The sequence below is a fragment of the Halyomorpha halys genome, unplaced genomic scaffold (assembly GCF_000696795.3).
Source record: "Halyomorpha halys isolate HHAL.00 unplaced genomic scaffold, Hhal_1.1 Scaffold287.1, whole genome shotgun sequence".
NCBI lineage: Eukaryota > Metazoa > Arthropoda > Insecta > Hemiptera > Pentatomidae > Halyomorpha > Halyomorpha halys.
In genome coordinates this window covers 349,318-360,157 of record NW_027111053.1, presented here as the reverse complement: position 1 = coordinate 360,157, position 10,840 = coordinate 349,318, and the positions used below count along the sequence as shown (strand labels likewise).

Genomic DNA, 10,840 nt, shown 5'->3' with positions numbered 1-10,840 from the left:
AGTATAAAATAAGAGAATAATTTTTTTTTTCTGTCCCTGTTTACTCTATATAATTAAGGTTAGGATTATTTTAAAATATTTTAAGTTTCTTAACTTTCTCTCTACTTTATTATTATTAATTATGCCTGAGAAAGGTTCCTTTTGGTTTGTATGTATATATATTTTTTATAATAGTAATAAAATCAAATGTTTATATTTTAATATAATTAAATTTCCGTACCAATTGGATAGTTTACTTTTTTTCGTTCTTTTTTAGGGTGAGGAGGGGGCTTCGTTTCATGGTCCTCCGTTTATTATTAAAAGCGAACCAGCGATTGTTTTTTTGTTTTTTTATACTGAGAAAGAGGTCGGTATATTTTCAATCACAAAAATCCTCTTGCCCCAAAAAGTACCAAGGGATGTATAATGTGCAAGAAAAAAGTCCATCAACTCATAATAATCATGCAAATATTTTAAAGTTCATAATTAGATGCAGGGATAATTATGTGAAGTGCAGGTGGAATATGCCTCATTCAGGGAAGTGGCCTCTTTGTTGGTATTTAGTAATAGTTATCGACGTTATGTCTCTCTTCCCGAGACCTATTAAAAGTCATTCTAACGTTTCAGAAGCAATCAAGTAAATTGAAATGAAACTTCATAGCCCGTTTCACTTAATCCGATCTAGTTCCACTATCCTATCACTTCATCCAATCACCAAGATGATTACTCCAGTTTCAAGCTATTCTGGAGCTGAGGTATGAGAATAACGGACATTCTGGAAGATTTATTTCCTAACATTTATATCCTATTATTTATAAATTGGAGGATCAGGAGAGAAATAAGAATACATGATTCCAGTTCGCATGCTCACTTTTCGTGGTCTTTAAGTAGGTTGCACTCTGTCAAATTTATTACACTAGATTAGGGAATGATGGCACGCAATAGCTACTAAACAACTACTATATCATACTAAATGGCAGTCTCACCTGTGGATAAGGTTTATTGAATTTGTCATATTTAAATTGTAAAATTTATCTTATTAAAATTTCTAAATTCTTAATTTTTAGATAAATTAGTAAATAAAAACAAATTCTTAAAGAAGCCATGAACTACTTAAAATTTTAAATTTATTTATTCACTTGATTTGCAAGTCATTGCTAAAATTATCAAAGCTTAAATAATAAATTTTCTACCGATATAACTTATAAAAGGGAGCAAGGTGGCTCTGTAGTAAGGCACGATACTACTAACTCCATGGACCGTTCGTATCCGGCTGGACCGAAAATTGTTACAATGTAGCCATGAGTCAACCCTGAGGGTTCAGGGGCCACCCAGTCACATAAATTGGGTACCCTTAATTAGGTAAAATTCTTACCATATCACCTGTTTGTGTAATCGTTGGTCTAGTAACAGTACTTTATTAAAAAATACTGCACCCTTAACCCCATCATGGGATGTAGTGGTGCAGATAATAGGGAACAGTGGACTACTTTAAGTTGTCAAAAAATGGCAAATTCGCGCATGCACAAGTGTGTAGATGTGTTATTTGAATTGGCTGATACATGTCTGAATTAGCGGCCAACTCGTATGGTAGGGTGTCTGTTTTTGGGCACAAATCAAAGTGTGTTTGTGCTGGATCAACAAGTTTGTTTTCTTTTATATTGTACAACAATAATAATGTTCTCCGTGTTTAATTAATTAAAGAATTTCAACTACCTTCGGATTCAATAATAAACACTAGTCGAAGATTGTATATTTTTAAATTTTATCGATTAGGTGTAAATACATTGTTTCAAAATTTGTTAATCAACTTTAGCAGTTTATTTTTTATTTTAAATACAAATATATATTTATGAGTAAATTATATGTCTAGGTTTTTAAGTTAAAAAGTTTCTGATAAAAATTCTAGAAGGAAGGTTGAATTTATAGTTTTTGTGGTACTACTTCTATGAATTTTTCTCCACGATTCTGTAGTTTTTATGGATTCTGAGTACCGATTTTCGCACTTCGTCAAGTGCAGGTTTTAAAAGAAATACTAACTACTTTATGAATTTCACGTATAATTAATTCAAACTGGACATCTAAAATGCGTATTAACATTTTTTAATGAGAACAGAAAAGATTAATTTTTTTTGGGGGGGGGGCTATCACCTTTAATCACTTATAAATTTCTTAACAAAACTTTTATTCATGCTGATTTTATTCTGTTTACTAGCCAATGGGAAGAAAAGGCAGAGGGTTTCTTGTAAGTCTTAGGAGTACTCTGCGAGGGGGCAGAGGTGAGAGGCTGTCACCTCTCTAGAACAAATTATTAATTTAATAAAAAACATTTTTTTTCAAGCAAATAATTGTACTAACTAATAAAGCATTATTATAATTATACATAATTTTCTGTAAATTTTGGTTTCCCTCCCTTCCTTGTTTTGATCTGTCTAAAGTATCCAACTATAAGGCGAGAAATAATTCAATTTTATTTACTTATTTTTACTTATTTTATAACTTTATATGGGTGCCGGGTCACGTGGGGATCACTGGAAATGAACTGGCGGACATTGCAGCTAAACAAGCACTTGCTCTTCCAGGTCAGGGCACGGGCATTCTGATACCACAAGAAATAAGTCTTCCAATGAAAAATGAGATATTATCTAGTTGGCAAGCCATGTGGGATGAAAGCCCGCCAAGCAAATTAAAAACCATCAAAAAAACCACTAAACCATGGACCACATCATACCGTTCCAATCGCAGGGAGGAGGTAGCTATTACCAGATTGAGAATAGGTCATACGAGTTTAATTCATAGATATCTGATCAGTAAGCAGCCACCACCAAAATGTCAATACTGCAACAGTGTACTTACGATCAGTCACATATTTGAGAAATGCCATTTTTATTCTGCGAACTTGAGTAGATTGGGAGTAGGACCGAGTGTATCGGATGCTCTGAATGATGACCAGAAGAACGTGGAAATGGTCTTAGTTTTCTTAAAAAGGAATGGCCTTTTAAATAAGATTTAAACCAGAAAATCTGTTATACGTAATAAAAAATACCAACAGAAGTAATTATTTAATTTTTTTTTCGAAATTATTTAAAGTGAAATAGAATATAAAGCACGAAACATGGGCGTTGATGAGCTCAGGGTTTTACGCCCTTAAGCCCCAGACAACAACAACAACTTCAATTTTATACATTATGGAAGGAAAAGTACGATATTCTTCGTAAACTGTTTCCACTATACAGTGTACACTATACCATATAGACACCTGACATAATAAGGAACCAGCAACAAAAAGACGAGTCTATTTGTAGGCTTGGATATAGCGCGGGGCTGTATTGACTCTATTAGGAGCTAACATGAATAATGGATGGCCGGCCTTTGAGAGGACAATGCCGGGGGGAGGGCGCTGTAAATTTGATTCTCTGAGGGGATCCGCGATATTGGCAGTGTCGGGAGTCCCTTCCCTCGGCGGGGGAGTAGTAGCACATATCTCCTTCCAGGAATGTAATAAATATTTATTGAAATCCATAATTTTTTGCATATACAAACGTAAATATTTGTAATAATTACGGTTTGAGACACAGCAAAAAAAAGTATTACAAATCAGAAAATCTCCGAAATTAGTGTTGAACATATTGAAATCGAGATGGTTAATCCTCCAAAGCATTTATATTTTTATGGAAGATACCTGGGAATTTACCTAGATCGCCGCCTTACCTGGAATCACCATATCAACATCAAACTAACTCAAACTTATGCAAGGTTAGCAATGCTATATCATTTCCTAAACAGAAATTCCAAACAAAAACCAGAAACAACTTATATTTAAAACAATTCTCAGTCCACAGCTGATATACGGCTGTGAAGTCTGGGGAGCACCATCTTTCACGAAAAAAAAAAACTACAATCTTTTTAAGATAAAGTCCTAAGAATCGTAGTTAATTCTTGGTTCATAAGAAATAGCCAATTGCATCGCGAATTACATATGGAGACAATAGGGGATTATATCATTGGTTCATGAAGTTCCCAATTCATAAACTCCCAGTTGGCGACAGTTAAAGTAGCAGTGACCTACAACCTGGGAAACCCAACCTCAACCCGAAAACTGAAGCCCAGACTGCTCCAGGACATTCTTTTATAAACTTTAATAAATATAAAATTAATTCATAGTCACACAACCTATATTTTACTGTTTATTATTACTCATTTTATTTATTCATTATTATTATTTTTTTTCTATTTTCTTCTCTCGTCCCTTTTTCAAATTAACTTGTTTCTTTTTACTATTAGAGGGCAATTGTTTGTTTTATTTAAGTGAACCAATATCATTATTTTTTGTTATTAATTTTACTTCCTCTTTTAATAAGAAGCATTATTATTATCTATTTATTGTTTTTCTTCGTTTAATAATAACATTGTTCATAGTGAGGGGTGCCTTTTGTACGAGACTATACCCTCCCTAATAATCAACTATTAAAATATAGATATATAATATAATGGTTATATCAACCATGTAAGGCCCACCTCGCCGTTCTGGTATAAAAAAAAAAAGAATATTTTTATGGTTAGCTTATATTATTTATTTAAAAAGCACATAACATACATTTCCCACTAGACATGTTTACTCGCAGACATCAGAGTGGAAAAAAAAACAGATATTTTTTTGTAGGAAGTTTTGAAGCTGTTAACGCTTTACCAAGCCAAGTATAGGTTATGTGGCAGGGTACGACTTAGCAGCTGCCAAACTTAATCCCTTACTGTTACCCGTGCAACCCCCCACTTTACTTATCAACACATATGCAAATATGCATTGAAAAATTTAGAATTTTTTTATTGTTTTAGTTTTATAACCTAATTTTCACTGAAGAATAAAAATTGAAAATTCTACCAAGTACTTCATTCCAAATAATCAAGAAAACATATTTTCTGATCAAGTATCAGTCGAAGGAATCGATTCATTAGAAATTAAATAAAGAAATTAAAGAAATAATGAAGTGTTTTCATACTCCACCATCATTAGGTATATTTATATAAAAATGATTTCCTGCTGGACCAATCACCCAGATGGACGTAATATGGATTTAGAGAAGTTAAAACAGCCTCAGGACTGGTTTGACAAATCAGACAACGACTAGGACAGGAAAGAGAAAAAACCTTAGCCCTGAGATTATAAGAACTATCCATCGAAGACGGTTTAAGAAATGTAATAAGCAATTACAAAATGTTCTATAGCTCGTAAAGCACTGAACCTATCACTATCATTACTACTCCTGACTTATATTACGTTCACCGTCTTCGTTCTTATACGTTATAATTATTGGAAAATTTTCGATTTTTTCCTCCTCCGACAATAAGTTGTAAGAACCCCCTTGCCTCTCTTATACCATGCAATACTAGAAAAATGGGCGTCAGTCGAGGATCATTCCACTATATCATAAAAAATGCCTTAGGAGGTTGAAAAAAGAAATTTCTAAGGGATAAGACAAAGAGAAATATTTGTTTGCTCAACAACTATGTCAGTACTATCAGCAAGAAATGTCATGAACAACTTAAAACCAGATAGTTAGAGAAGAGAAACATATAAAATTAAAAGAAATAAATAAACCAACAAATAAAGAAATATACATAACAATATGAAAATAATAATGATCCTTAAATCCAGAAAAATCAATAATTCATAAAAATAATAATCTATTGTTTTTGTTTTATAGATTTATGGGTTATTATTATGTATAGTTCTTAATTTGTGGTTTATTTATTTCTTCTATTTTTTTTACGTTTCTCTTTAGATGGTTATTATATATTTTTTTTTGGTTTTTTAGCATTGATGAAGACCGAAAATTTAGGTCGAAACGTCGGTACGACTAAATAAATGTTTGTTTGTCTGACCGCACCCACCGACCATCTGCTCCACACGACAACCATCAACACCTTATTAAAACCTGATAATCAAAAAGAGACACGAGGTATAAAACAAACTGGAAAGAATTACTCGATTAAGTAATTAGATAGACATGAATGAAGCTTTAAATAGGATTGTTAAGACAAAGGGAAAATTTTTGTTACAAAAATCTGTTATGAAAAAATTATGCTGCACAAACATTTTAATAACTGTGTATTCTTGTGTGGAAACGTAAAATATTCGTAAATAAGATGGGAGAACAAGATAAAAAATAAAACGTAAAAATACATTAAATACAACTGTCCTTTAGATAAATTAATTGGTGTTTATGGCCTCTTCCTTGGAAAAGTTTGAGAGAAATGAAAATGATGAACATTTCAAAGATTAATATAGTTAATAATCATAATATATGTGGTTAAGACACAGTCTTACCAATTTGATGTCTATTGACGGTGCCGGTTCGGATCCGGCCTGGGATGTTGACTTTTTTCATTGAGTGGCGGTCCCACAAAATGAAGAACTTTGACCCCCAACCATGGTTAGGCAGTATAGGACTCCAATGGGAGTCTTGGCCGAAAAACAAAAAAAAACAACATAATATATGAGGGAATTAATAAACTTAAAAATATGAGCTATTATTATTTATATATTCATTTAATATTATTTTTTATTTTTATGGAGCAGTTGTTTGCTTATATTGTTTTCCCCCAATTATTGAAACTATACTTGGCGATAAGTTCGCTCCAACCCCTCGTTCTGTAAATAAAAACATAGGATTATATTAGGATATATAATATCTAAAAGAAACGAAGAGTAAATAACAGGAAATTTGAAGGTGAAAAATTCTCATAGATGAAAGAAGTTAGTTTTTATCTCGTAAATTTATGGTTCAATGGATAAAGTTTCGTAGGCAACAATTTTTAGCAATATGGACAGACCAGGGCAAATCTCTAGTATAATTATTAATTATTCAAGGCGTGATGGAGTGCTATTCCATATAACTCCAGTGACAGAGCCATCTGTAGAATTCATTTAATTACAGCCGAGAAGAGACGCTAAGTAAGTAGAAGAGTTTCTTATTGAGGGGTTGAGAGATCCACTTATCTCCAGAGGCGACGGAGTGATTCGGCCCGCCAGAACTAGTCCTAACTCACTGCCTGATACATCACTTAATTACAAGCCGACTTCGCTTTTGAGGCTAATACTCTTGACAACTCCTCGGCACGAAGAGTGGAACCTGATTAGAGTATACTTGTTCACTTGTGCCGTCGCTATCGGAGAGATCCAACAGCAACACCATATTCAATTTACGACGCTTGGGCTCAAAGAGGGTAACCGGGGGATGCAGTCACTCCGGGGACAATATGTCCCCTAAAAAATGCTTGACATTCCGACAAGAAAGGGGGTCCATATCGTATGAGGTACTCCAAAGAGAAAACAAATTGTGGGAGTGTCCCACGTGTCTGCTTCAACATCACATACCCCACAGTGTAACGAATAATGGGCAAAAACTAAATTTTTAATTTATATGGTGGTTCGTTATTTGAAGGCAATTAACGTACTTTATTCTTTCCTTCAATAAGGGGAATTGAAAAAAAAAAATGAAAAACTGATATTTCCAAAAAAAAAAATAAAGGATTATGATTTTGAAAAAAAACAACAGAAAAGAATGCAGATAAAACAATAACACATCATTGTACATTCCTAAATCTAAAATATATTCCAAAACTAACAAATAAAATTTAAATAATATTTGAGATATATGAGCATAGTAATTTAAAATTAAAAATGAATGATAACAATAAATTAGACAAATACATAACAAACACAAAGGACGAAATACAAAAATATATCATGTATATAAAATAAAATGCAAACAATATAACAACGAATATTATATTGCAGAAACAGCAATAACAAACAACCACAATTTCAATTTTGAAAAAAAAAAAAATAAATAGACAAAGCAGATAGGAATAGAACAAGAAAACTTTTAGAAACAATGCATATCACAAAAAACTTAGGTGAACTTTAACTAATACCAAATATGCAAGAGGGGTACATGGTTAATAAAAATAAATGAAAAACGTTTTATTAGAAATTGTACAAAATAATCTGTAAGCAACTATTTACGGATTTAATTAATATAGAACAATAAGGAAATTTATGTATAAGATATGCAAATTATTAAAAGTGATAAATATTTAGTGAATAAGAAAAATAAGGGAATTTTTCAAATACGGAAAATTGATAAAATATAGAATTGAATTTCCCAGATAATAACTTAAGAAAAAATAAATAAATTGCATTCTTTGTATACTGATTTATTTATTTGAAAAAAAAAATACTCCAAGTTCGTTTCTTGCCAATGATAAAATTAATCTTCCCTGAGAAGATGATATATCAGGGCTTCTATGAAAATTAATTGATTACGGACGAATATTTCCTTATTACTTACTATAAAATATTGTACATGGTATCTGATCTTTATTTTTAAGTTCATAATTTTAGTAGAACACAAAATATAAATCTCCTAAAATTATTCTAGATTTATAGAGCACAAAATTTGGCTTAAAGTATAATGTAAGTTGTGAAATTTTATATACAGATTAAGTAGATTTTTATTTTCCAAATAAACCTATTATATTACGCTTTATCTTATATCTGAACCAGAGCCTTAAAAAAATGAATGAAAAATTGTAAAAAAGCGGTGCAAAAATAGTCCTTATATTGATAAATATATAATAAATGTCATTGATACTCAATTTCAACGTAATTCAAAAGCGATTTAGATTTAGAATAATGCAATTGTATAATTTATTGAATATTATATTATCATTGACTAGTTGGTAAAAGTAAATGTATTATTTCTGGTTTATGTATTAATATTAATATATTTCCATAGTACCTATTCATTAATATAACACTGCTACCTTGGTTCGTGTTCAAATTAATTGATAAAAATGTTTATTTTAAATTAAGAGGTGGTTAACGATTCTTGTCCATTATCATCGTTACTTGGTTGTACTTTGTACCAACAAGGGAAGAAGATAAAAAGGTTAAATTCGTGTTTTTCGATAAGCATTTCCTTTCAATTAAAAAACGTTTGCCAAACAAATTATATTTTTATAATGTTAGTAAAGTAAACATTTTCCCAGAATAATTAATTTTTTTTCCCCTTTTAATTTAAACCTTTACTCCAATTTAATTCTACTTAACATAACATGATGCAATTATATCGGTGAGCAATAAAACGGATTTCACGTTATTTAAAAAAAATACATCAAGGATTTAATTATAATTTATTTTATACATTATCCCCGTTTATTTAACTCTTTTACGAGACATTTTCCACAGATAAATGGAACATTTCGTCAGAGCACTTAGCCTTTAGTAAAGTCTTTTTTTTTCACATAATATTTAATTTTAATTAAATATATAAAATAGCTTAAAATAAAAATGAGGTCAAAACGTTTTTAGTTGTTAAATACATATATCTAGAGCTACATTCAGAACAGCTAAAATTTAGTATAGAGATTTTGTAGTTAGAGACATATATTCAATTAGGGCTTTAGACTCCTATTTCGCTGTTTGTAATGAAAAGTCCTAAAATAAAAATAATAGACGAAGATCACCCGTGAAACCAAAAACAAAAATATTTATTACTAGACCATTTACATATATGACCATTAACTTTCTTCTAGCTTAGAATCATAAAGGACTAGCCGTTTTTTAAATATAGACATGTCAAGAAAAATAGGTTTGCGTATATAAAACAAAAAATAGTCGATAAAATTTGATACTATGATAATGGAACATTTTACCCTAATCCAACATTTTTGATAACTTTGGATGTATATTATTACTATTTTAAAAATTACAATAATTGTAATTGTATTTTTAAAAACAGTTAATGAACTCAGACTAGGATAATTTCAAATTTGCACAAGTGACACATAATACGCCTATGACAGTAGGGGTATTCATGATCTTTAGTTTAACATGTTAAAGCGTGTTAAATGGAAAAACTTATGTTAAATGGAGAAATAATTCCTTCTTTTGCCATGTTAAAACGATGTAACGTGTAACTTGGTTGGGAGTCTGTTACTAGGTTTGTTAAATGGAGAATGACGTCACGAAACAGACCAGCTGAGCTTGTCATTGTTTTATTTGTTGTCGTGTTAGGTTATTTACTCGTAGTTTGTATTTTGTTTTTTATTTTGTCTTGTGTTTTGGACTTTTTAAAAAATACAATCAGTAGTCAAACTTTTACACTTACACTTTTCACTTATTTTAGGCATGTTGTAATAAATTACTGTAATCAATACTTAGATGTAAGCAATAACAGGAAGTTTTGGCAGGAAAGGTTACTAAACAAGTTGCTCAGAAAATCCGCTAGAAGCTCTTATGCATTTAACATGACTTAAAATAGGACTGCTCACAATGCTATACTTATAATATTTAACATGGTAAAACATTTTACATTTAACACAATATTATGAATACCCCTAGTATAATGTACAAATGGGAGTTAAAATTTCAAAATTTTAATTTAGTTATTTCCTTAGTAAGCTTGTTAAATTATCAGTCATTAACAGTCAAGTGAATTAAATAATAATAAATATTGTCGTGGATTTCGATAAACCTCGTATCGATTTTGAAAAGCACACTTGTGTCAGAATAAAATCTTTTTCATAATAATTTAGAACACTAGACTGGACTCTATCAACACTAGTCCATACGTTTTGACATGTCAGGCTAAAAGGAAAGAAGAAAAAGACACTGCAATCTCCATTCTTATTAACAACCCCTTCCAAAGTAGCCCTAGAGTGCAGTTCTTATTGCATCTTTGTACGTGCCTCATGGGCCCGAAATGCAAGAAGGAGGGTGCCTGAAAGGGCTGCATTCAGCCAGCTGCACTTCGAGGGCCGCGGAAGATGAGTCTGCGTCTCGAGTGGGCACGAT

At 31.3% G+C, this 10,840-nt stretch overlaps 1 protein-coding gene across 5 annotated transcripts in view; it reads right to left on the bottom strand.

The window, feature by feature from the left end:
* The window catches only part of Eph (Eph receptor tyrosine kinase), a 742,432-nt gene that overhangs the window by 613,603 nt on the left and 117,989 nt on the right, over positions 1 to 10,840 (bottom strand). The gene's annotated exons all lie outside the window — the stretch shown is intronic.